Source organism: Manis pentadactyla, chromosome 14 (assembly GCF_030020395.1).
Source record: "Manis pentadactyla isolate mManPen7 chromosome 14, mManPen7.hap1, whole genome shotgun sequence".
Taxonomy (NCBI): domain Eukaryota; kingdom Metazoa; phylum Chordata; class Mammalia; order Pholidota; family Manidae; genus Manis; species Manis pentadactyla.
In genome coordinates this window covers 22,857,492-22,879,567 of record NC_080032.1, presented here as the reverse complement: position 1 = coordinate 22,879,567, position 22,076 = coordinate 22,857,492, and the positions used below count along the sequence as shown (strand labels likewise).

Below are 22,076 nucleotides of genomic sequence, written 5' to 3'. Positions count from 1 at the left end.
AGGACAAGCGACCCCCAACCCCACTTAAGAGGGGCCGGAGCCAGGGGTTGTGAGGTCTGACTCCCTCAGGAGCCGAAGGGTGGGTGAATGGCCCCTCAGGAGGGCCGGGGTCTGGGGGAGCGTGTGACCCTCTTAGGGGAGAAAGCCCTGGAGGAGTGACCTCTCCCTTGGGAATGGGTTACCCCTCTGCAGGGCCAAGGTGAGGGGGTTTATGAGCGACCGCCTTAGGGGTCTAGGAAATAGGAGTGACCTGGGGAGGAAGGGGGGCAGTATAGGAGAAAGAGGAGGTCCTCCGGTGACCCAAATTTGTGCAGGCTATAATGGAGGAGATCCGGGGTGTTGTGCTGCCTTCTCAACCTTTGGGGTAAAAGCCTAAATATCACGATGGTGCCCAATGAACCCTGCTGGAGCCACACACCCTATAAAATGCCCTTCCTGGAATTGAAGCCAGGCCCTGTCCTTACTCCAGTTCAGATGCTTCCTTACTTGCAGGACGGGGGGAGGAAGCAGCCAGAGCCAGGTGATGAGTTTCTGTGTCTGTCTTTTAACTGAAAAAGTTTAATCCCAACTTTAGGGGGAATTGGAAAATAGAGGGAAAGTGGAGGAAACACCTACAGTTCTACTTCTTGAACATAATTTTCCACGTTTGTTCATTACCTTCAGGTATGTTTTATATTTAGTTTCATTAATTCATTCAACAAGTAATAATAAACACCTTCCATATGACAAAGACTGTCCAGTGAACAGAACATCCTGCCTTCATGGAGTATAAATTCTAGCAGATCATTACCTATAAAAATTTTAGTTTAATCAGTCAATGATGGTGCTTTTCATTTCCTGATTCACATTACTGGTTTTCCATGTTACTGTGGGCTTGTAATGATCATTTTTAATCTATGCACTCTTCCTGGAGGATGTGCCATGATTTCCTTAACTGCTGTCATCTGATTGCTTCTAGTTTGTGGGTTTTATGCATAATCTGTGATATATTTCAGTTCATTTCCTGGATGTGATATTACTAAGCTACACCACCTTGTTTTTTCAAATCTAAAAAGGTGAATAGTAAGCAAATTTGAAGAAAGCAGACAGTATCTCCTTGAGAGAATTGTTGAATTAGAGGGTAAAACAGAGCTGCTGTCTACCTCAGCCCAAAATGGTCCTGGGAAAGGTGGTGACAGGTTGACTGGGATTTTATTAATTCATTTCACAGATACTGAGTGCCTGTTGTGTGCTTGGCAATGTTCCTGATGCTAGAGATATGAAGGTGACCAGACAGATGAAGTCTGCCAAAATGGAGTTTGGGGCAGTTGGCTGGGCTTAAATTCCGTGTATAAAAGGAAAACCCAGTTGCTAAATTCTCATTGGTAAGGGACTTAAAAATGCTTTTCCTTAAGAATCAGAACACATTACCAGCTCTCATTATTACTTATCCCATAGTAATAAGTTGGTCCCAGCCTTACAAATCTTGAATTTAAATGGTTTGCTTGCATCTTGAAATAAAGTCAGTTAAGGGAAGTGAGGAAATGCAAGTTTTCCTAAATCACTACTTGATGACATATCCTAAGGCCCATGGGGAGAAGCTGATCCTGAAACATGATTAGGAAAAGAAAGTTAATTTCATTTGCACTCTTGCTCTTAGTTTATCTCTTTTTAAAAACAGCTTTCTTGAGGTATAATTGGCATACAATAAACTGCTCATATTTAAACTGTACAGTCTTATGAGTTTGGCATTTGTATATACCGTGAAACCATCACCACAGTCAAGACAGTGAATGTATCCAAAGTGTTAGCCAGAGTAATCTTAAGTTTATATAAAGTAAAAGGAACTGCTGATTACAGTTGGGACTTGTTGCATGGGTACATTGTAATCACATTCAGTTGTGTGTTTGTTGTATGTCTGAGTGTAGTCAGTTATTGAGCGACCTTGGGATTTTAGTTTAAAAAAGATTTTCAGTAAAGGTGCCAAGATAATTCGATGAAGAAAGATTAGTCTTTTAAACAAACTGTGCTGGAACAACTGGATATCCACATGCAAATGATGAAGTTAAACCCCCTACCTCTTACTATATATAGAAAATTAACTCAAAGTAGATCAAAGACCTAAATGTTTAAACAAAGAGCTTTAATTGCAGGATTTTGGATTAGGCAAGGTTTAAAGACATGACGCCTAAAGCGCAGGCTACAAAAGAAAGAAATGGATAAGCTGGGCTTTGTCAAAACTTAAAACTTTTGTGCTTCAAAGGATACTATCAGGAAAGTGAAAAGACAATATACTGAATGGGAAAAATATTTACAAATTATATATGATAAGGGTCTAGGATCTTAAATATCTTAAGAGTTCTTTATAGAAAATACAGGTAAAAAACAGACACACACACACACAATTGATTTTCAAGCAAAGCATCAAAATAATTCAATGCAGAAAGAACACACTTTTCACTATATAGTGTTAGAACAACTGGATATATCTATGCAGTTAAGAATTCATCTTGATCCCTTCCTTACACCAAATATAAAAGTTATCTTGAGATGGATCATAGATCTAAAAGTAAAATGGAAAATCATACAGTTGATAGAAGAAGATATAGAAGACTATTTTTTGCAACCTTAGGATAGGCAAAAATTTCTTAGAACACAAAATATACTAATCATAAAAGAAAAACTTGATAAACTGGACTTCATCAAAAAATCCTCTGCTCATCAAAAAAATGAAAAGGCAATCTTGAGGAGAAAATGTTCACAATACATACATAAGACAAAGTACTTATGTTCAGATTACATTTTTTTAAAAAAACTCCAGCTCAATAATTTAAAAAAGACAATCCAATTTATAAAAATGGGCAAAAGACTTGGACACTTCACAAATGAAGGTATACAAATGGCCAATAAGCACTTTAAAAGATACTCACCATTGTAATGGAAATGCAAATTAAAACCATTATGAGATTCCACTATATTCCAGTTGAATGGCCAAAAAAGATTGACAAGACCCAAGTATATGTCAAGGACAGGGCAACAGGAGCTCTCACCCATGCTGGTGGCGATGTAAAATGGTATAACCAGTTTGGCAGTTTCTTAAAAAGCTAAAAATGCCCTTAACTTATCACTCAGAAATCTCACTTTTATATATTTACCCAAGGGAAAGAAAAACCCATGTCCACATAAGCCTTCGTGTGGAATTGAAAAGGTGATAGCTTTATTTATACCAGCCAAACCGTGGAAAGAGCCCAACAAGTGATGAATATATAACCGATGTGTGCTGCAGCCACACAGAACATCAGCACTAAGCAATCAAAAGGAATAAACTACTGAGAGCCATGATATGGATGGATCTCAGCAGGGTTATGCTAAGTGAAAGAAGCCAGATGCAAAGACTCTATACTGCACCAAATTCTAGAAAAGACTATAACATAGTTACAGAAAGGAGACTGGTGGTTTCCCGGGGGAAATGGCTGGGAAAGGGTAAGAGGTACAAAGGAGATTTTTTGTGATGGACATGATTCTAGTGTGGTTACACAACTGTACATATTTGTCAAAACTCATCAAATTATAGATTTTTAAGTGGGTAAAAAAAAGTTCTTTAACTTTTATAACTCATCTATAAAATGACATCCCAATTAAAAATGGGCAAAAGATTTAAATAGACATTCCTACAGAGAAGACACACAGTGGTCAGTAGGACATGAAAAGATGTTCAATATCATGAGTCACTGGGGAAATGCAAATCAAAGTCACAGTGAGATACCACTTCATCCCATTATCATGGCAACATTCAAAATGATGAACAATCAAAAAGAAGGCAAGGCCATGGAGAAATTAGAAAACTCATACACTGCTGGTGGTTAAGTGACATGGTTTCTGCTTCAGAAAACAGTTTGACAATTCTAATGATCTAGCAATTTCACTCCTGGAAATATTCCCAAGAGAATTGAAGATATGTTCATACAAAATCTTGTGCATGAATGTTTAGAGCATTATTCATAATAGACAAAAAGTGGAAATAACCTAAATGTCCATCAACTGATGGTAAATAAAATGTGATCTGTAAGGTGGAATATTATTCAGCCATAGGAATTAAACACTGATAGATGTTATAATGTGCATGAACTTTGAAAACATTATGGTAAGTGAAAGAAGCCAGGTACAAAAGGCCACATATTGTATGATTGTATTTATAGGAAATGCCTAGAATAGGCAAATCCATACAGTCAGAACATACGTTAATGAGCAGTTGCCTAGGCCTGGAGGTAGGAGGAATGGAGAGTGATTGCTAATGAGTATGAGGTTTCTATTTGGGGTGATAAAGATGTTCTGGAAATTAGATAATGGTGATAATTGCAGAATCCCTGTGAATATACTAAAAATCGTAACTGTACATTTTTAAAGGGTGAAGTTCATGATATGTGAATTATATCAAATTTTTAAAAATGGAGTAGACAACCCAAGGCCTTAGAAAAAAACAAAGCACACACCACACAAAAATGGGGTCATACCTCATGTCCTTTCTTCATAGGGGAGCACCTTAGGCCCTCATATAGAACTTTTTTTTTAAGTATCATTGATATACAATAAGCTTATTTTTATTTTAAATGAAGTTCTCTAACAGTCTGGATTATCTGGTTCCATTGTTGCATTTTAAGCTGTTTACTACAGTGTTCTTCCTCTGAAAACTGCCCTTCCTCACAGTGGTGGCCCCAGCAGCCATTTTTATACTGTGTGACCTTATTGGTTGGACCACAGGGGGTACCTGATCCCAAAGGGCCAAGCTGATTCTGCACTCTGGGCTGTGGCCCTGGGAGAGAGGCAGCTCTTTTTTCTCTGTAAATGACTAGAACTGAATTGATGTAACCTCAGGGTTTGTGGCAGCTTCTCCTGTTCTTGGAGAAGCTGAGAAGGGGAGTCTGCAGAAACAAAAGAATGAAACAGATGGGGTAAGGGGCACACAGGCGAGAGAGACAAGAAAATGGCCTCTTTGGTTTCTCTGAGTTTCTACTTCCTGGTTCTGTCCTGTTGGTTCACTTTTGCCCTTAAGATACTTCCATAACCTTATAATAAATGTTCATTTTCCCCCTTAAACTAGCAGACTTTTGAAACTTGAAATTGAGAAGACTTCAGCTACGGTGCTAGGTTCCAAGATATGCAAAACGTACTGTCACCAGTAATGTGGGTGTTAAAACAAATGTTTGTATAAATGCAGCACATTAGAGGTGGGAGGCACTGTCTGAGGCCACCACCACTAAGAGCAGCAACAAATAAATTAATAGTCCATAAAAAGAAACAAGTTCCTATAAAAAACAGCCAAACACTTCAACAGCTCCTCAGTTTGGGACTGTTGAGAAGCCAGCAGTGCTGACTTGGGTGCACCTCAAGGCATCATTTGGTTATAACATGGTAAGAATGTTTATTGCAATCGCCTTAAGCCACAGAAGGCCAATCAGATGAAACTGTATCCTTTGTTCAGGAGTATCGTCAAGGAAAAATGTTTAAGTTAAATGTTCAGGTATTTAAAGATCTAAGATTCACTCTTCTGGCACATAGACATGGTGAAATACGTCATTGTATAACATAACAGATACATGTAGTCCAAGTGTATAATTATATATACCTCCAGAAACAGCACATCCTCTAAATAAAGAATAAGATGGTAGCAAAAGTGAGGAATAAATTATAATTTGTGGCTGCTCTCCCCATTACTGAAGCTGTTGTGAAACATAGAAGAAAAAGACCTGATTCTTATCAAATAGGCTGTGTGCTGCTCACAGATAATCCTCTTTGCTATCTGCTAGATCAGTGGATCTCAACCCTGTCAGACCCCATGTCCCTTAAAAAAAGAAATATTCTCTAGTATCTTGTTAGGAGCCCTGGAAGAAATTAATATTCAATACAATTTACCTACACTCAACTATGTGTGTGTGTGTGTGTGTGTGTGTGTGTGTATGTATATATATGTAAGTGTGTGTATACATATATTGGTTTGCATTTTTGTAATGATAAATGATGTTGAGCTTTTCATGTGCTTATTAGCGATTTATACATTTTTAGAGAAATGTCTGTTTAGGTCCTTTGCCCATTTTTTAATTGAGTTATTTGTCTCTAAGTTGTAAGAGTTCCTTACATATTCTAGATACAATTCCTTACCAGATACATGATCTGCAAATGTTTTCTCCCATTCAGTGGGTGGGATTTACAGATTACTGAAATGGAGAAAATGGGAAGTATGATGTTCTTGCAGAAGAACTGGACCTGTATCTGTGAATGTGTCTCAAAGTCCCAGCACATTTGACATTTGGTCTCTAGGATGTAAAAAGACATTGAAGACCATATTCTCTGGTAGGCAACAGAGAGTAGAGGATGGATGAAAATCAAAGCTATGAACACAAGAAGTGGTGCAGCAGCTGTGAGGTCAAACTGCAGGGATTGTGTCTGATTTTACTGAAACAGGTATTTAGGAGTGGATACTGTGTGTCCCAGACACTAGGATATATATAAAATCATTTACTAGTTGTGCATCCTTAGAAGAGTTATTTACTTCCCGGGAGTCTGTTTCTTTGTATAAGCATAAATGTAAGTATATATACCTATATATATATATATGTATATATATATATATAAAATGGGGATCAGTGTTATTGTATCAAGTATGATATCATGTTTTGATAGTAATAACAACAGCTAAGATACTGCTAAATGCTTGAAAGGCTTCATCTCATTCAGTCTCACATGACCCATGAGGTAGGCACTGAGGAGTCAAACTGAGATCCTACAAGTGGTTGAATCAGGTTTTGAGTCTGTGCCTGTCTGATTCCAGAATCTTTGCTCTTAACTATTTCATTATATAGCCTTAAAATGCTGTGAAATCCTTTCGTCCATTCTAAATCATTGTGTAATATTGTGTGGGACTATTTTTATGGTTCTGTTGCTTGATGTGTACCAAGATGAAGGGATAATGAGGATTGTGGGTGGGCACCTTGAAATGGGGGAACTTTGGCTTGTGGGGATACTGGTTATTGGAACTCCCATCCATTTCGTTATGTTCCCTGGCATTAGCATACAGCATAATAAAATATCTTTTCCAATTTACAGAACCTATTAGGTACCTAAATATTTGGAAGGATTACCCAACAGATTCAGGAAAATAAGACCCAAAGATCCAGTCCCATAGTGTCTGATAACTAAGATGGCCCCTTAATTACTGTGGGAAGCAAATAATGACACCCCACTTTCCAGGATGTTCATATCCTGATCCCCAGAACCTGTAAATATGTTACCTTACATGGCCAAAGGGATTTTGCAGGTGTGTTTAAGTTATAGATTTTGAGTTGGGGAGTGTGGCCTAGAAGGGGCTAAAGAATCAGGAATACAGGCCTAACAACACCTTGATTTTAGCCCAGAAGACCCATTTTGGATTTCTGAACTCCACAACTGTAAGATAGTGTATTTGTGTTGTCTTAAACCACAAAATTTGTGGTAGTTACAGCATAAATAGGAAACAAATACAGTTAACTCTATAGAAATATTATAAATTTAGGATTCTTAATTTGGATTAAGCTACAAAGAATTTCACTCACTATCTTTAGTCTTTAATCTTGGGACAGCTTGATTTGTTTTCTTCTGGGACGATTTTGGTGTACATTTCTCTATGTACCTTCAGATACATGGCAAAAGGACCAGGACTTGAGGGAGGAGTACAAAGCTAGCTCAGCTGGGTAAATGATATTCCCTCACAAAATAATTTTTATAAGCACAGAAAATAAGTCTCTTACTCAAAGCAAGAACTTTAAAATGTGAATTTAGATATTTTTCCTTTAAAAAATAAGTAAAAAAATGAAAGGTTTTTAACAGAGTAGAAACATTTGCCTCATAATGTTCCTAATGACGTTTTTGGGGTAACTAGGTAGGAATCCTGTTTAATGGTAGAAAAAGATGCTGTGATAGGTAATGCTGAGACAGAGGCTGCAAAGTACATAGGTAGATTTAACTTGAAAAGTTTCTGGCAGTTTGAATTCCACTTAGGATGTCTTGTTTGTACACAGTGTGGCTTCAGGCAAGGGAGATAAATCCTTAGGTGATAAACAAGGAGGCAAACCCCTAGATGAGAATCCTTAGGTTTGCCTGGGACTGAAAAGTCCTACAATGTGGGACTTTCAGGGCTAAAACTAGGAAGGTCCCTGCAAACAGGATGAGTTGGTAACCCTCAGAAGGATGATGCTGACCAGCTTCAGGAAGGCTCATGATAAAATGAATTCTGAGACGGGACCCCACAGGCCATTGATACTGCTCACTCCACTCCCCTTGTCCACCCTGGGTTTCACTCTCTGGAGACTTGAACTGGTTAAACTTGAACTAGATCTGTAAAAAAAGAAGAGGCTATTGCAAGAAGCAGGGAGGCTTTCTAAGAAATGTAGCCTCCAAAATGCACTTCTGATTTTACATCAAACAACTTTAAGTTTACTTGGAAATCTGAAAGAAAATGAAACAAACAACAAAAAGCCTCAAAGGATACCTCTTACGTGACTTGTTTCATAATGAAAACCCATCTGCTTTGTTCTGTACTGAAGGCAGTTTTCTGGAATACACAGACTGTTTGTTAATCCATCCCCCAACAGAATTATTGGATTATTAGCCAAATAAACAGTCTCTGCAGATCTAAATCCAACATAACAAGAATCCAGGTTTCTTTGGCTCTGCAGAGCAGTTTCTATTTTGAAAACCACCTTCACGTGAGTGACACTCAAAAATCCCAGTTTACAGTTGCCTAAAAGTTCAGTCCCATTAATGTTTGATAAAACATTCTGGAGATGTTGCTATTTCTAGTTATTATGCCTCCCTCTGCCTGTCACAGAGATTTTGCTTGATAATAATTGGTGGCTAAGAGAGAACAAAAGCAGAAAGGAAAGACTAATCAGGCTCCAAAACCATCAACCTAATGTGTGATGTGCACTTAAAAGCACAACCAAGAGGAAGTGTTTTCAGAAAGGAGAATCCTGTCTCTTCAGTTGCTTCCCTTTCCCTGGTTTTTCCATTTCTCTCTCAGGAGGAAATTCCATGGGAAGTGGGGTGACAAATGCAGTCACTTTCTTTGGGTCAGCTGAGGGTAAATATTGGCTCTTTCCTGCCCTGAGAATTATCCAGAACAAATGTGCATCTCCTCCAGCTCCCTGCATCTAGCTTCCTTACTAGGTATGAAACACCATCTTCAGCCTTCTCTTTGGCCCAGCTCTGCCACTTAGCCTTTGGAAGACCAAGTAGTCAAATGACCACTACAGCATCATTTCTGGCCTTTCTGACTTGTATGTGATCAATGAATGTGGGGTCATGTAAGGAACCATTATCTCTAGTCAGAATATCAATGTCAGTGATGTGAATGAGGCCTGTCAATGGTTTATGTTCTTAATATGTGAATATTCATTTTCAAATGTAGGTGAGCATTCTAGTTGTAACTGGAGTGAAAAAGTCTCTTTGGGTAATTTATATGTTGAAATTTTATCAGTAGTTTAAGTATACATTTAAGTTTATTGTTGCTAAAATAAAGTAATGAGTGGAGACTTATTTTCAAAAATAACAACTAAGAACTTTCAAATAGTAATAGAAAACATCAATAGGCAGACTATTAGGAGAAATTTTGGAGGCTATAATACTTTGAATAATAATAAATGCCTAAAGGTATTAGAAATTTAAAATATGAGTGAAGTAATATTTAACTTGTTCTTAGAGATATTCAAGAAGTATCTGAATATTTTCAGATACTGAATAAATAGTATAAAACATGTGTCAGTACTTCATTCCTTTTTATGGCTGAATAATATTCCATTGTATGAATATATCACATTTGTTTATCCACTCATCAGTTGATGGGCATTTGGGTTACTTCCACTTTTGGCTGCTGTGAATAGTGCTGCTGTGAACATGCATGTACAATTTTAGTTTGAGTCCATGTTTTCAATCCTTTGAGATATATATCAAAGACTGGAATTGCTGGGTCATGTTTAATTTTTTTGAGGGACCACAAAACTGTTTTCTCCCTTTATTGTCTGTACGCAGGATGTGGGCACAGTTGTGGCCTACTGAGCCAGAAATTCAGTTTCTTTGAGTGGCTCCAGAAATTTCCATTGTTGAGTACACTGTGACTTTGGTATGATCAGATCCCAGACATCTTTACTGGGATTCCGTTGCAGCTGTCCTTGTAACTGGGCAAATCTGCTGAAGACAAACCAAAATATCTGTCTTGGGAAAAACTTATCTGCCCTCACTATGTCAGCTTATTGGGGACATTCATCTGTGCATTCATCAAATAGTTATTCAGTGTGTGGTGTTTATCTGGAACCAAACAGACAAAAATATCTGCCTCAAGGAGCTTATATTCCAGTGCCAGGAGACAGACAATAGACAAAAATAATAAGTAGGGGCAGTCAGGGAAAGCCACACAAATTGTTAGCACATGATTTTTTACAATTTTCTTATATTTTAAAAAATCTTTGTTGTGACTGTCATTATGTTTTCCTTTTTATTCTGTGGCTAATTTGTTTTGTTTCCTTTTTCTTAGACACAGACCTCTGGTAATCTTATTAATCTTTTCATAGAACCAGATTTTACTTTTGTTAATTGTCTCAGTTGATCTGTATTTCATTGATTTCTGCACTAATAGTTATTTCCTTCTTATTTCTTTCAGTTGCTTCTGCTATTCTTTTTTCAATGCTTTGAAAATGCTTTGAGATGAATCCTTAGCTCATGTCTTTGCTAACCTTTTTTGTTTCCTGTCAAATGCGTATAAAGCTATAAATTTCCTTTTAAAGTGGTGCTTTCACTGTGACCCACACCAGTTTTATGTGGTGTTTTCATTATCCAGTTTTAGACACTGTCAAGAGTCATTTAGCAATACTTTATTTGGTTTCTAAATATTTTTAAAATTTATATTTTTAATATTAATTTCTAGTTTCATTGAAATGCAGTTGGAGAACCTAATCTGTAACATATTGATTATTGGGAATGTATTAAAGGAAATACATGCTCTATTGTATGTCTTTTTGTATATGTTCCAAGTGCACCCTAAAAGAAGATGCATTTTCAGTTGGGTGTTAAATTCTCTCTGTATATTAATAGAAATAGGGAGGCTAGGGAGGCCCTTTCTAAGGAGGGACATTTGCGCTGAGATCTGAATGTCAGGAAGGAGCCAACTCTCTGAAAATCTGTGGGAAAAGGATTCTAGGCAGAAGGAACAGCAAGTGTGAAGGCCCTGAGTCGAATGAGTTTGGTGTGTTTTGGGAACAGAAAGAAGGCTAGTATGCATAGAGCATAGTGGGTAAGGAGGAGAATGAGGAGAGCTAAGGTCCTGAGAAGTAGTCAGGGGCTAGACCAAGTAGGGCCTCAAAGGCCATGGTATATAGACTTGATTGTAACTAACACAGTACATTTATTGACTACTTACCAGGTAATGTCTAGGCACTATATATAAGCTTAATGTCAGGTACAGGTAAGTCCCATTTTATACAATGGAGGGAACATTTTGAGATTAAAAGTATTCCAGAGACCATATTTAGCCTGGTCTTTTCCTTCTGGAAATAAGAAAAACAGGAATATAAAAACAAAGCAAAACAGGATTCAGTCCAACAAGAGGATATAACCATTATAAATATCTTTTCACCCAACATAGGAGCATGCAAATATGTGCAACAAATACTAACCGAATTAAAGGGGGAAATAGAATACAGTGCATTCATTTTAGGAGACTTCAACACACCACTCACTCCTAGAAAATAAGTAAGGCAACAGAGGCACAGAACAACACATTAGAACAGATGGACCTAACAGTCATCTACAGAACACTCCCCTCAAAAGCAGCAGGATACACATTCTCCCCAGGTGCACATGGAACATTTTCCAGAATAGATCACATACTAGGCCACAAAAAGAGCATCAGTAAATTTAAAAAGATGGAAATTGTACCAACCAACGTCTCAGATCACAAAGGAATGTATGAAACTGGAAATAAATTGTGCAAAGAAAACAAAAAAGCCCACAAACACACGGAGGCTTCATAACATGCTCCTAAATAATCAATGGATCAATGACCAAATACAAACAGAGGTCAAGCAATATATCGAGACAAATGAAAACATCAGCTCCATACCCCAACTTCTGTGGGACGCAGTGAAGGCAGTTATAACAGTAAAGTACATAGCAATACAGGCTTTCTCAAGAAAGAACAATTCCAAATGAACAGTGTAAACTCACAATAAGTGAAACCAAAAAAAGAAGAACAAACAAGGCCCAAAGTCAGTAGAAGGACATAGTAAAGATTAGAGCAGAAATAAATAAAATTGAGAAGAATAAAACAATAGAATTAATGAAACCAAGAGCTGATTCTTCGAGAAAATAAACAAAATAAATAAACCCCTAGCCAGACTTATCAAGAAAAAAAGAGAATCTACACACATAAACAGAATCAGAAATGAGAAAGGAAAAATCACTGCGGACACACAGAAACACAAAGAATTTTGAGAGAATACTATGAAAAATTATATGCTAACAAACTGGATAACCTAGGCGAGATAGACAACTTTCTAGAAAAATACAGCCTTCCAAGACTGACCCAGGAAGAAAGAGAAAATCTGAACAGACCAATTACCAGCAATGAAATTGAATTGGTAATCAAAAACTACCCAAGAACAACTCCTGGACCAGAAGGCTTCACAGCTGAATTGTATCAAACATTTAGAGAAGACTTAATACCCATCCTCCTTAAAGTTTTCTAAAAAGTAGAAGAGTAGGGAATACTTCCAAACTCATTCTATGAAGCCAGCATCACTCTAATACTAAAACCAGGCAAAGAAACCACAAAAAAAAGAGAATTACAGACCAATATCCCTGATGAATGATGCAAAAATACTCAACAACATATTAGCAAACCGAATTCAAAAATACATCAAAAAGATCATCCATCATGATCAAGTGGGATTCATCCCAGGGATTCAAGGATGGAACAATATTCAAAATCCATCAACATTATCCATTACATCAACAAAAAGGACAAAAATCACATGATCACTTCCATAGATGCTGAAGAAGCATTCAACAAAATTCAACATCCATTAATGATAAAAAATCTCAATAAAATGGGTATAGCGGGCAAGTGCCTCAACATAATAAAGGCCATATATCACAAAACCACAGCCAACATTATATGTAACACCGAGAAGCTGAAAGCTTTTCCTCTAAGATTGGGAACAAGACAAGGATGCCCACTCTCCCCACTTTTATTCAACATAGTTCTGGAGGTCCTAGCCAAAGAAATCAGACAACACAAAGAAATAAAAGGCATCCAGATCGATAAGGAAGAAGTCAAACTGTCCCTGTTTGCAGATGACATGATATTGTACATAGAAAACCCTAAGGAATCCACTCCAAAACTACTAGAACTAATAACTGAATTCAGCAAAGTTGCAGGCTACAAAATTAATACACAGAAATCGGTTGCATTCCTATATACTAGTGATGAACTAGCAGAAAAATCAGGAAAATAATTCCATTTGCAGTTGCATGGAGAATACAGTCTCTGATTCTGTAACATCTTTCTGTGTTGACAGATAGTAGCTGTACTGGTGAGAGTGAAGATTCATAATATGGGTAACTGTTGAACTACTGTGTTGTATACTTGAAACTAAAATAAGACTGTATATCAATAAAAAAGAAAAAGAAATAAAATAAAACCAGGATGAGGTCTAGAGAGGTCTCACAACAGTCAATTCAAGCCCAGGCTCTGGACGTCCCCCTATCTCTTGGATAGATAAGCTCTTAAAAAGGAGGACTTGATTTTTATGTAATTTCATCCAAATGTCATTGAAAGGACTCTTTTTCAAAAATGCCTCTCACCCATCCCATTTACTTATTTTGTAAATCTATATTTTTACAGATTGGGTTTATTTAGAGTGAGTTTCCCGCACAGACTCCTTCCTTTCCTAAAATGTTCTGCTCTCTCTAATTTTACCCCTCTGCTTCTCTTTGACATTTGGATCTGCTTCTGTGAGGCAGCAGCTTCAGCCTGCCCTCTGTTCTCCTGGGTGCCACCTTCATCTCCAGGAACGACCTGTCCCAGCCCTTTTTTGATGACGCCTCTGCAACACATTCAGAAACCTCCACATGGCAAAGACACTCACAATAATTACCCATTGGCACTGCCTGGCTGCTTGAAGGTTTTCCCATCTCAGTCTCCTTGGAGGCTGAGCTGCTTTGTTCTCCCAGTGACACAGGGGAAAATGTGGATGTACCCTGAGCAAGCAGAAGCTGTTTCCAGGTGCTGCACCAGGCAGTCCTCAAACTGAATGGGCACCGTGCACATTCGATGGCTACCTGCATAGGGGCCTGGCTCAACACAGGGATCAGCAAGTGCCTTGGTGAACCTGGTCCTTTAGTACTTTATGTGAAGTTGAAGGTAGATTCGTTCCCATCAGAAAAGTAGAAATTTCATTCCTGAAGGTGGATGAAAAGTCAGTGCCTCAGGTGAGGTCAGTGTTTGGAATTCCATCTTAAGAAAGCCAAAGGTAAGATTTATATCCACCAACCACTGGATTATCCCTTTTTCTTTGCAAATCCTCATGGATACTGTTCTCCTGGCTTGCTGGCCACACTGGGGATCTCCATTGGAATTTTTTTACAAGACACACTTATATGCCTTTGGAGGACATGAGAAAATATGAACAGCAAACTGACCAAGCCTCCGAATGAGACTTGGGCTAAAAGAATGTCTAGATGCTGCAAAAAAAAGTACAAATTTTTTAGTAATATAAAGAAATTTCCACAAGATAAAAAAAATCCCAGTTATCTAAGCAATCATTTTTTTGTTTTGGCAATTTAAAAAACTATGGTAAATATACATAAGAAATTTAAGACTTTAACTTTTGAAGTGTACAGTTCAGCAACATAAGTAAATTTACAACATTGTGCAACCATTACCATCCATCTCCTGAATTTTTCCATCATCCAAAACAGAAGCTCTGTACCTGTTAAACACTAACTTCCCATTCCTCTCTTCCCCAGCCTCTGATAACCTTTATTTTACTTTGTGTCTCTATGAATTTGCATATTCTGGATATTTCATATAAAAGGAGTTAGAGAGTATATGGCCTTTTGTGTCTGGCTTATTTCACTTAGGATCATGTTTGAAAGGTTCATCCATGCTATAGCATGTGTCAGAACTTCATTCCTTTTTATGGCTGAGTAATATTCCATTGTGTTGATTTGTCACATTTTGTTTATTCATTCATCTGTTGATGGACACTTGGGTTATTTTCATTTTTTGGCTGTTGTCAGTGTGAACATTTGTGTACAAGTATCTAATCTGCATCCTTGCTTTCAATTGTTTTGGGTTTTTGCCTAGGAGTAGAATAGCTGAATCATATGGAAATTGTACAATTAAGTATTTGAGGAACTTTCAGGCCCATGCTTTAGATTTTGTATTTAAAATTACTTATCGCAATTAAAAAGAAAGAAGAGAGGTGTATCAGTAGGGTTGTCATAGCAAAGCATTGCACATAGGGTGGTTTAAATAACAGAATTTTGTTTTCTAACAATTCTGGAGGCTGGAAGTCCAAGACCAGTGTGTCAGCAGGGTTGGTTTCTTCTAAGGCTTCTCTCCTTTTCTTACAGATAGCCATTTTTCCCTGTATGGTCACATGATAGCCCCTCTGCACCTGTGTCCTAATCTCTTTTTATGACGCTAGTCAGATTGGATTAAGGCCTATTTGTATAATCTCATTTTACCTTAATTACCTTATTACAAACTACATCCTCAAATACAGTCATATTCTGAGAAAACAGAGGTTAGGACTTTAAGCTCTGCATCTGGGAGGAGAGGGGCAGAATTTAGCTCATAGCAAAGTATAGAGCCAGCCATATGCCAACTCAACTGACTTACTCAAAACAAACCATTATCGAGGAAAACCCTAAAGATGGTTTTTAAACTTGATTTCTGGATTTCAAGAAATGCCATTGACCTTCTCTGATATCTCTGAATGATTGTATTTGTTATTATCCATGCATATTCTAATGAGGAATGAGGTGGTTCTTCTTTGTCTCATTAAATTTGCATTCAGGGTTAAAGGTTTTTAATAAATAATATATTTGCAGAAAGAAAATATGAGCTCTAATTAAAGGCTCACATTCACCTTAAGAAAGAAATGTTATCCAGGTTGTGTTCTGCTTTGAACGTCTTTCAGTGTCATTTGCTATCCTATGGCATCATTTTAAATAGCTGCATACTACTCTGTTATATGAGTGTGTCATACCTTATTTAAATAATCCTTTATTGTTGGACTTAAAAGAATTTTTTAAAGTTCTCAGATTCTTCCTTTTTTATTACCACCACTAAGTTAGTAGTCCAGATTGCTTACTGAGTCACTCCTGTATGAACCCAGCTGACGTCTAAGTAATCTCCTTTCCCAGAGTTTCCCCCTCCACCAACGTGCTCATGACTGTCTGAAGGATGTTCTTAAGTCACTGCCTTCCTCATGTTCCCTGTCAGCCCAACAATGGCTCCATTTTGACTTTGCAATTGGTTCAAACACCTCAACCTTTTTTTTTTAAAGGTTTCCCCAAATCAGTCTTTGTTTAATGTTCTTTCCAATCGGAGGAGTGATCCAAGTCTCGTTATAATCTTAGCATATATCATACTAACTTCTTTCTGGACCTTGCTCATGCTGCTGGTCCTGTTGGGATGCCTCTTCTTATCCCAACAGATGTTCTAGTCTCTTCATCTAGTGAGGGTCAGCTCACAACCCATGAGCTTCATAAATTTCCCCTTATTTTTCTTGCCTGTATGGATTTTGCCTTTCTTTGAGCTATCGTTTCACTGAAATGGCACCACAAAGTTTGCAAAGCAGTAAGAAAACAAGCCTGTGTCCCTTTCTAGATAGAGTTAAAATGTAGGGACCATGTCATAAATGTCTCAGTCACACTGGCCATCTGACACTTCTTGGAACACACTCATTTCTTTCCTGCTTCAGTGCCTTGTGCTTGCTGTCCCTCTGTCTGGAATGCCTTCCTCCAACTCATCACAGCCAACTTCTTCTTGACATTCAGATATAGTTTGAATGTCTCTTCCTTGAAGAGCCATCCCTGACCCCTATCAGAACTAAGTCCATTGTCTCTATCATGGCATGCTGTTTTTTTCTTTTATATTCTTTATCCCAAGCTATTTTCATCTCATTTCTTTACATGTTGCCTGCCTATCTCCCACACTACACCTAACCTCCAGAGGAACCTGTCTCATTCACTTGTTTGTGCCTGGCACCTGCCTAGTGCAAGCATGCCCAATAAATGGTTGCTGGAGGAGTTAATGAGATTGGATGGAATGAGGAAGGAGAAGAGAGACAGGGGATCTGGGAACTGGCCCTTGGATTTCTGGCTTGGGAAACTGAGCTGATGGCAGGTGGTTGGGAGTTCTGGAGGAGCACCTGTGGGTGGGGTGGAGTGAGCAGAGAGAGTGATTTCTCCTTTGTTCCAGTTTGCTTTTCCTCTGAACTATTTAGGCAGAATATCCAGAGGGGTTAAATTATGGGCTTGGAGTTTAGGAATGATGCCTGGGCACCCTCCAAATAACAATAACACCTAACATAGTTAGACATATGTTTAGCACTTTAAATTATATTAATAGCTAACATTTATTCAGTGATTACTCTGTAGCAGGCAGGGACTAAGAGCTTTATATACATTTACACTTTTAACATTTAAGACTTAAAACAGCCCTTGGACACAAAGATACAACTGAGGTTTCCAAGGATTGGAGAAGCTGCCTGAAGCCACTCATCTGATTAGTGGGTGAACTAGGATTTGAGCCCAGGTGGTCGATTTCCAGGGTCTCTTCCCCACTGCACCAGTGTGCTAGAATAGGCATCTAAGAGACGCAAATCCAAGGTGGGCCCTTTGCCTTTGAGGATCTTATTGTTTTCTTGGGGAAGTACAATATGACTCAACTCCCTGGACTCAACAGGGTTGCATAGGCTCTTCCCCAAGCCTGTCAAATATGGCAGTTATTTGGTTAAAGTTGGCCATCTCCCGATTCCTGAAGATTCAGGCTTATGGGACCTTGATAATTAAAAGAACCTAAGGATATTGGAAATGCAATATCCTCTCCATAGATCATCATTTACTTTTGAAACATGATTCATGATCCTTCTGGGACTGGAAAAGAGGAAACAGAGATCATAGTAAAAGCAGAAAAAGATAGTGGTGTCTAGATCTCTTGAAGAGAGCAGAAGGAGGTGAGTCAGGGGACACGAAGAAGTTCCGAGAATGATGACTGCTCAGGATTAGAATATAGGTTGAGAAATATCCAAGAAGCCAAAAGCGAGACCACACCCAGTGCATGCATGTAGCTGATTTGAATAAATGGGGATGGTGGTCCCAGTTCCATGGCTGTAGGAGGCAGGGCTTTGTGCAGACAATGACTCTGCAGAAACCAAGCAAAGCCTCCAATTTTTAAGGGTGATTGGCTGGCCTGGAATTAGGGGTGCTTTAATTACTTCTTCTCTCCCCTGTTGGTGAGGGAGGGATTCCCACCCTATGGTTATGGAGATGGCCAAACACATGGGTCTTTGCCAATGGGTTTCAGCCCCAGGCAAGTTTGCTATGGATTCAGTGTGACCAAAGAAAATGACAGCAAAATGTTCTTGGGGTGAAAGAGTTATACCCAACTTTATTTCCAGGTCAGTCACTAAAATCCTGTTCACTAAGAGCGAGTCTGTATGCAGCAAGCCAGTCTCTGCCTCTGGACCCCTCTGTCTGCACAGCCGTCCTCTGGGCCCCTCTGTCTGCACAGCCATCCCGCTGGCCTCTCTGCACAGTCGTCCTGCACAGCCGTCCTCTGGGCCTCTGTCCTCGGTGCTGCCACCACTCCAGCCTCTGCTCTGCTCTCCTGCAGCCTTACAGCCCTGCCACCATGTCCTGCCCAGAGCACTGGGTGGAGCTCTTTTTATAGAGTCAACAGCCACGTATTGCCCACAGGTGTGCAGTGAGCTAGTCAACCACAGCCAGGTGAGACTCCTGGCCACAGGAACTCTCATTTTATCCACACTCCACCCCTTCAGGATTCTCTCCTCTCAATCTATGTGCCCTTAGTCCTCTGCAATGGTCCCTGTGTGAGGAAGCTCGAACATTGTTCTCCAGCCTCTCCAGCAAAAAGTCTTGCAGACACACAGGCCGGATTCGTGGCTCTGTCTGACCTCTGCCTCTTTGGTCTTAATGGCTGGAACTGCCGCTCCGGTTTCAGTCATTGCCATAGCTCCAGTAAGATCCTATTTGGCTTCCTGTCTAATTTCCTTCCATCTACTCCTGCCCGTATCAAATCAAACCACATCTGGGTCCTCATAACCCCCACGAGGCCCCTCAAATTCCTCCTGTAAGTAACAGGTCTTATTTCTTTCCGGGTTCTTGTTGCTTCAGCTACTGTACGTGCCACCTCACATTTTGTAATCGCTGCCTCAAGGCGGGCTGCACTGTCAGGGAAGTCAGCTTTCCCATCTCTGGTCCCGACAGAACAATTCCATCCACCCCTAAGTCCCACAGCCACTGGCTCAGCCTGAGTATAAGGGTGGACCATAGAGTGCTCCACGACCTGGGGAGGGGGCTGCTGGGTCTTTATTTTCTTTACAACCACTGGGCCTGCTTTCAGTACAGGAGGCGCCAGTGCCTCTGGCACCACCCCTTCATCCTTCTCTAGCTCCTCCATTTCTGGGACTGATGGCACCTTTCTCTCACTCCAAGTGCCTCCTCTGCGACAGTGCCTTGCAACAATGCTAGCTTGGTCTTCAGAAGGTCTCTTACCTTAAGCTCAATGCTTCGCAGCTGATGTTCTCATGCCACTTCCGCTTGTGCTTCTCTCAGGAGTTCATCTTTTTCCTTGATGGCCTCTTCCTCCTTCAGAACACCTGGCTGCGCTACCGTCTCATCTCTAATGGCACCTTGCTGCCGGTGCTCTCTTGCTTCCTCCTCTCATATCAACGCCATCTCCTTCCTCAGGGAATCCACAGATGTTTGCAGCTCACGTTCTCGTGCTGCCATTTCTTGGGTCTCCTCTGTAGACCTTTTTAATACTGTGAGAAGCAGCCAACCCACAGCCCCCGCTGCCTCCCGGGCACTCTGCTTCTCAAAGGATCTGCTTACTATACCAAGGGCCACCCCTACTGCCTCAGGTGTCACCTCCACTTCCCTCCAGTCCTGGGGTGGGGCCCAGTCCTCTAGGAGGCAAGCCACCTCAGACCACATACCCATTGGGGGACGATTCACTGTCTCCCCATTCACAGGGGCAGCCCGCTGAAGCACCCCTCCCATAAGGGCAGCTTGTCTTTTTCCTTGGTCAACAGTGAACGCTGCCGACTTTCGCCAATTGTCTTGCCAATGGGTTTCAGCCCCAGGCAAGTTCACTATGGATTCAGTGTGACCAAAGAAAATGACAGCAAAACGTTCTTGGGGGAAAATGACAAAAAACCCTGAAAGGGTTATACCCAACTTTATTTCCAGGTGGCAGGTCAGTCACTAAAATCCCGTTCACTCAAAGCGAGTCTGCATGCAGCAAGCCAGTCTCTACCTCTGGGCCCCTCTGTCTGCACAGCTGTCCTCTGGGACCCTCTGTCCACACAGCTGTCCTCTGGGCCTCTCTGCACAGTCGTCCCGCACAGCCATCCTCTGGGCCTCTGTCCTCGGCACTGCCACCACTCCAGCCTCTGCTCTGCTTTCCTGCAGCCTTGCAGCCCTGCCACTGTGTCATGCCCAGAGCACTGGGTAGAGCTCTTTTTATAGAGTCAACAGCCATGTATTGCCCACAGGTGTGCAGTGAGCTAGTCAACCACAGCCAGGTGAGAATCCTGGCCACAGGAACTCTCATTTTATCCACAACATGACACCCAACACTGGACAGATATTGGCAGCAATTTATTAGTCACATATACTTACAGCTTGGGAGGATACCACATGCCTTGCAGGGACACGTGGGGGTTGTATTTGGAAACAGAGTGGACAGCCAAAGGCAGTGGGAGGCAGGCTTGCTTTGTAGGATCAAGAGGGTGAGGTGCTCTCTGGTTCCCACAGGAGAATGTAATTGACTTTTGGGTAATTCCATGGGCTGGCGGGGAACTGAAACCCACTACTCGGAGGTTGGCAGGAACTGCATCTGTTCTGTTTGATAAGGAAAGTTGTTTGACTAGCTGACCTTTTCCACAGTAGCATACTGGGGAGAGAAACTTGCAATTGAGTCATTCTAGGTTCTTGGGATTTCATCAGATATCCAGCCAGCATGTAATATTAGACACCAGTTTTAGGCCTTATGCTACAGGATGAAATACTTCTGCAGGCTGTGTTGACTGCTCTGTGTCTCTAGATTTGGCACATTCTTGCCCTTGGCCCAGAGCTCAACAAGTAGTCTCATGTCCACCAACTTGGGGCAGGAGATATTCTAAAAATCAAGGCACACTAGAACTTTTCCTTTTTTTTTCTTGATGCCAATTTTTTAGTGACTTCTTAAGATAAAAAGGAGAGGAAAAAGGATCAATCCATTTTGCTGCATACTTGGGTCAGATGTTTCACAAAGCAGGGAAAGACTGAAATGAAAATTAAAACTATTATCTACCACCACTCCTAGTTCATTCTCCACACAGTCAACAGAATTAGCTTTTTTGTTGTTGATATCATTAATGTACAATTACTTGCGCAACATTATGGTTACTAGACTCCCCCTATTATCAAGTTCCCACCACATACCCCATTACAGTCATTGTCCATCACCATAGTAAGATGCTATAGAATCATTACTTGTCTTCTCTGTATATACTGCCTTTCCCATGTCCCCCCCACCACTAAATTATGTGTGCTAATCGTAATGTCCCATTTTCCCCCTTATCCCTCCCTTCCCACCCATCCTCCCCAGTCCCTTTCCCTTTGGTAACTGTTAGTCTATTCTTGGGTTCTGTGAGTCTGCTGCCGTTTTGTTCCTTCAGTTTGTGCTTTGTTCTTATATTACACAGATGAGTGAAATAATTTGATACTTGTCTTTCTCCACCTGGCTTACTTCACTGAGCATAATACCCTCT

At 40.1% G+C, this 22,076-nt stretch overlaps 1 protein-coding gene and 1 long non-coding RNA gene across 6 annotated transcripts in view; one reads left to right on the top strand and one right to left on the bottom strand.

Moving 5' to 3' along the window:
- Positions 1 to 22,076, top strand: part of IFT81 (intraflagellar transport 81) — a 192,928-nt gene that overhangs the window by 379 nt on the left and 170,473 nt on the right. For 3 of the 5 annotated variants that reach the window (XM_036929264.2, XM_036929260.2, XM_036929255.2), the window contains exon 2: positions 575 to 663. The gene's annotated coding sequence lies outside the window, so the exon portion shown is untranslated. Of the gene's footprint in view, positions 1 to 69; positions 200 to 574; positions 668 to 1,210; positions 1,365 to 22,076 lie in introns of those variants that run through there. The other 2 variants (XM_036929259.2, XM_057491864.1) reach the window with 2 other exon arrangements.
- LOC130680704 (uncharacterized) lies at positions 10,749 to 21,773 on the bottom strand. The gene is made up of 3 exons (XR_008993761.1): positions 20,770 to 21,773; positions 12,982 to 18,948; positions 10,749 to 11,111 (listed from the first exon to the last, which is right to left on the bottom strand). It is a non-coding gene; the product is annotated as an uncharacterized LOC130680704 (long non-coding RNA).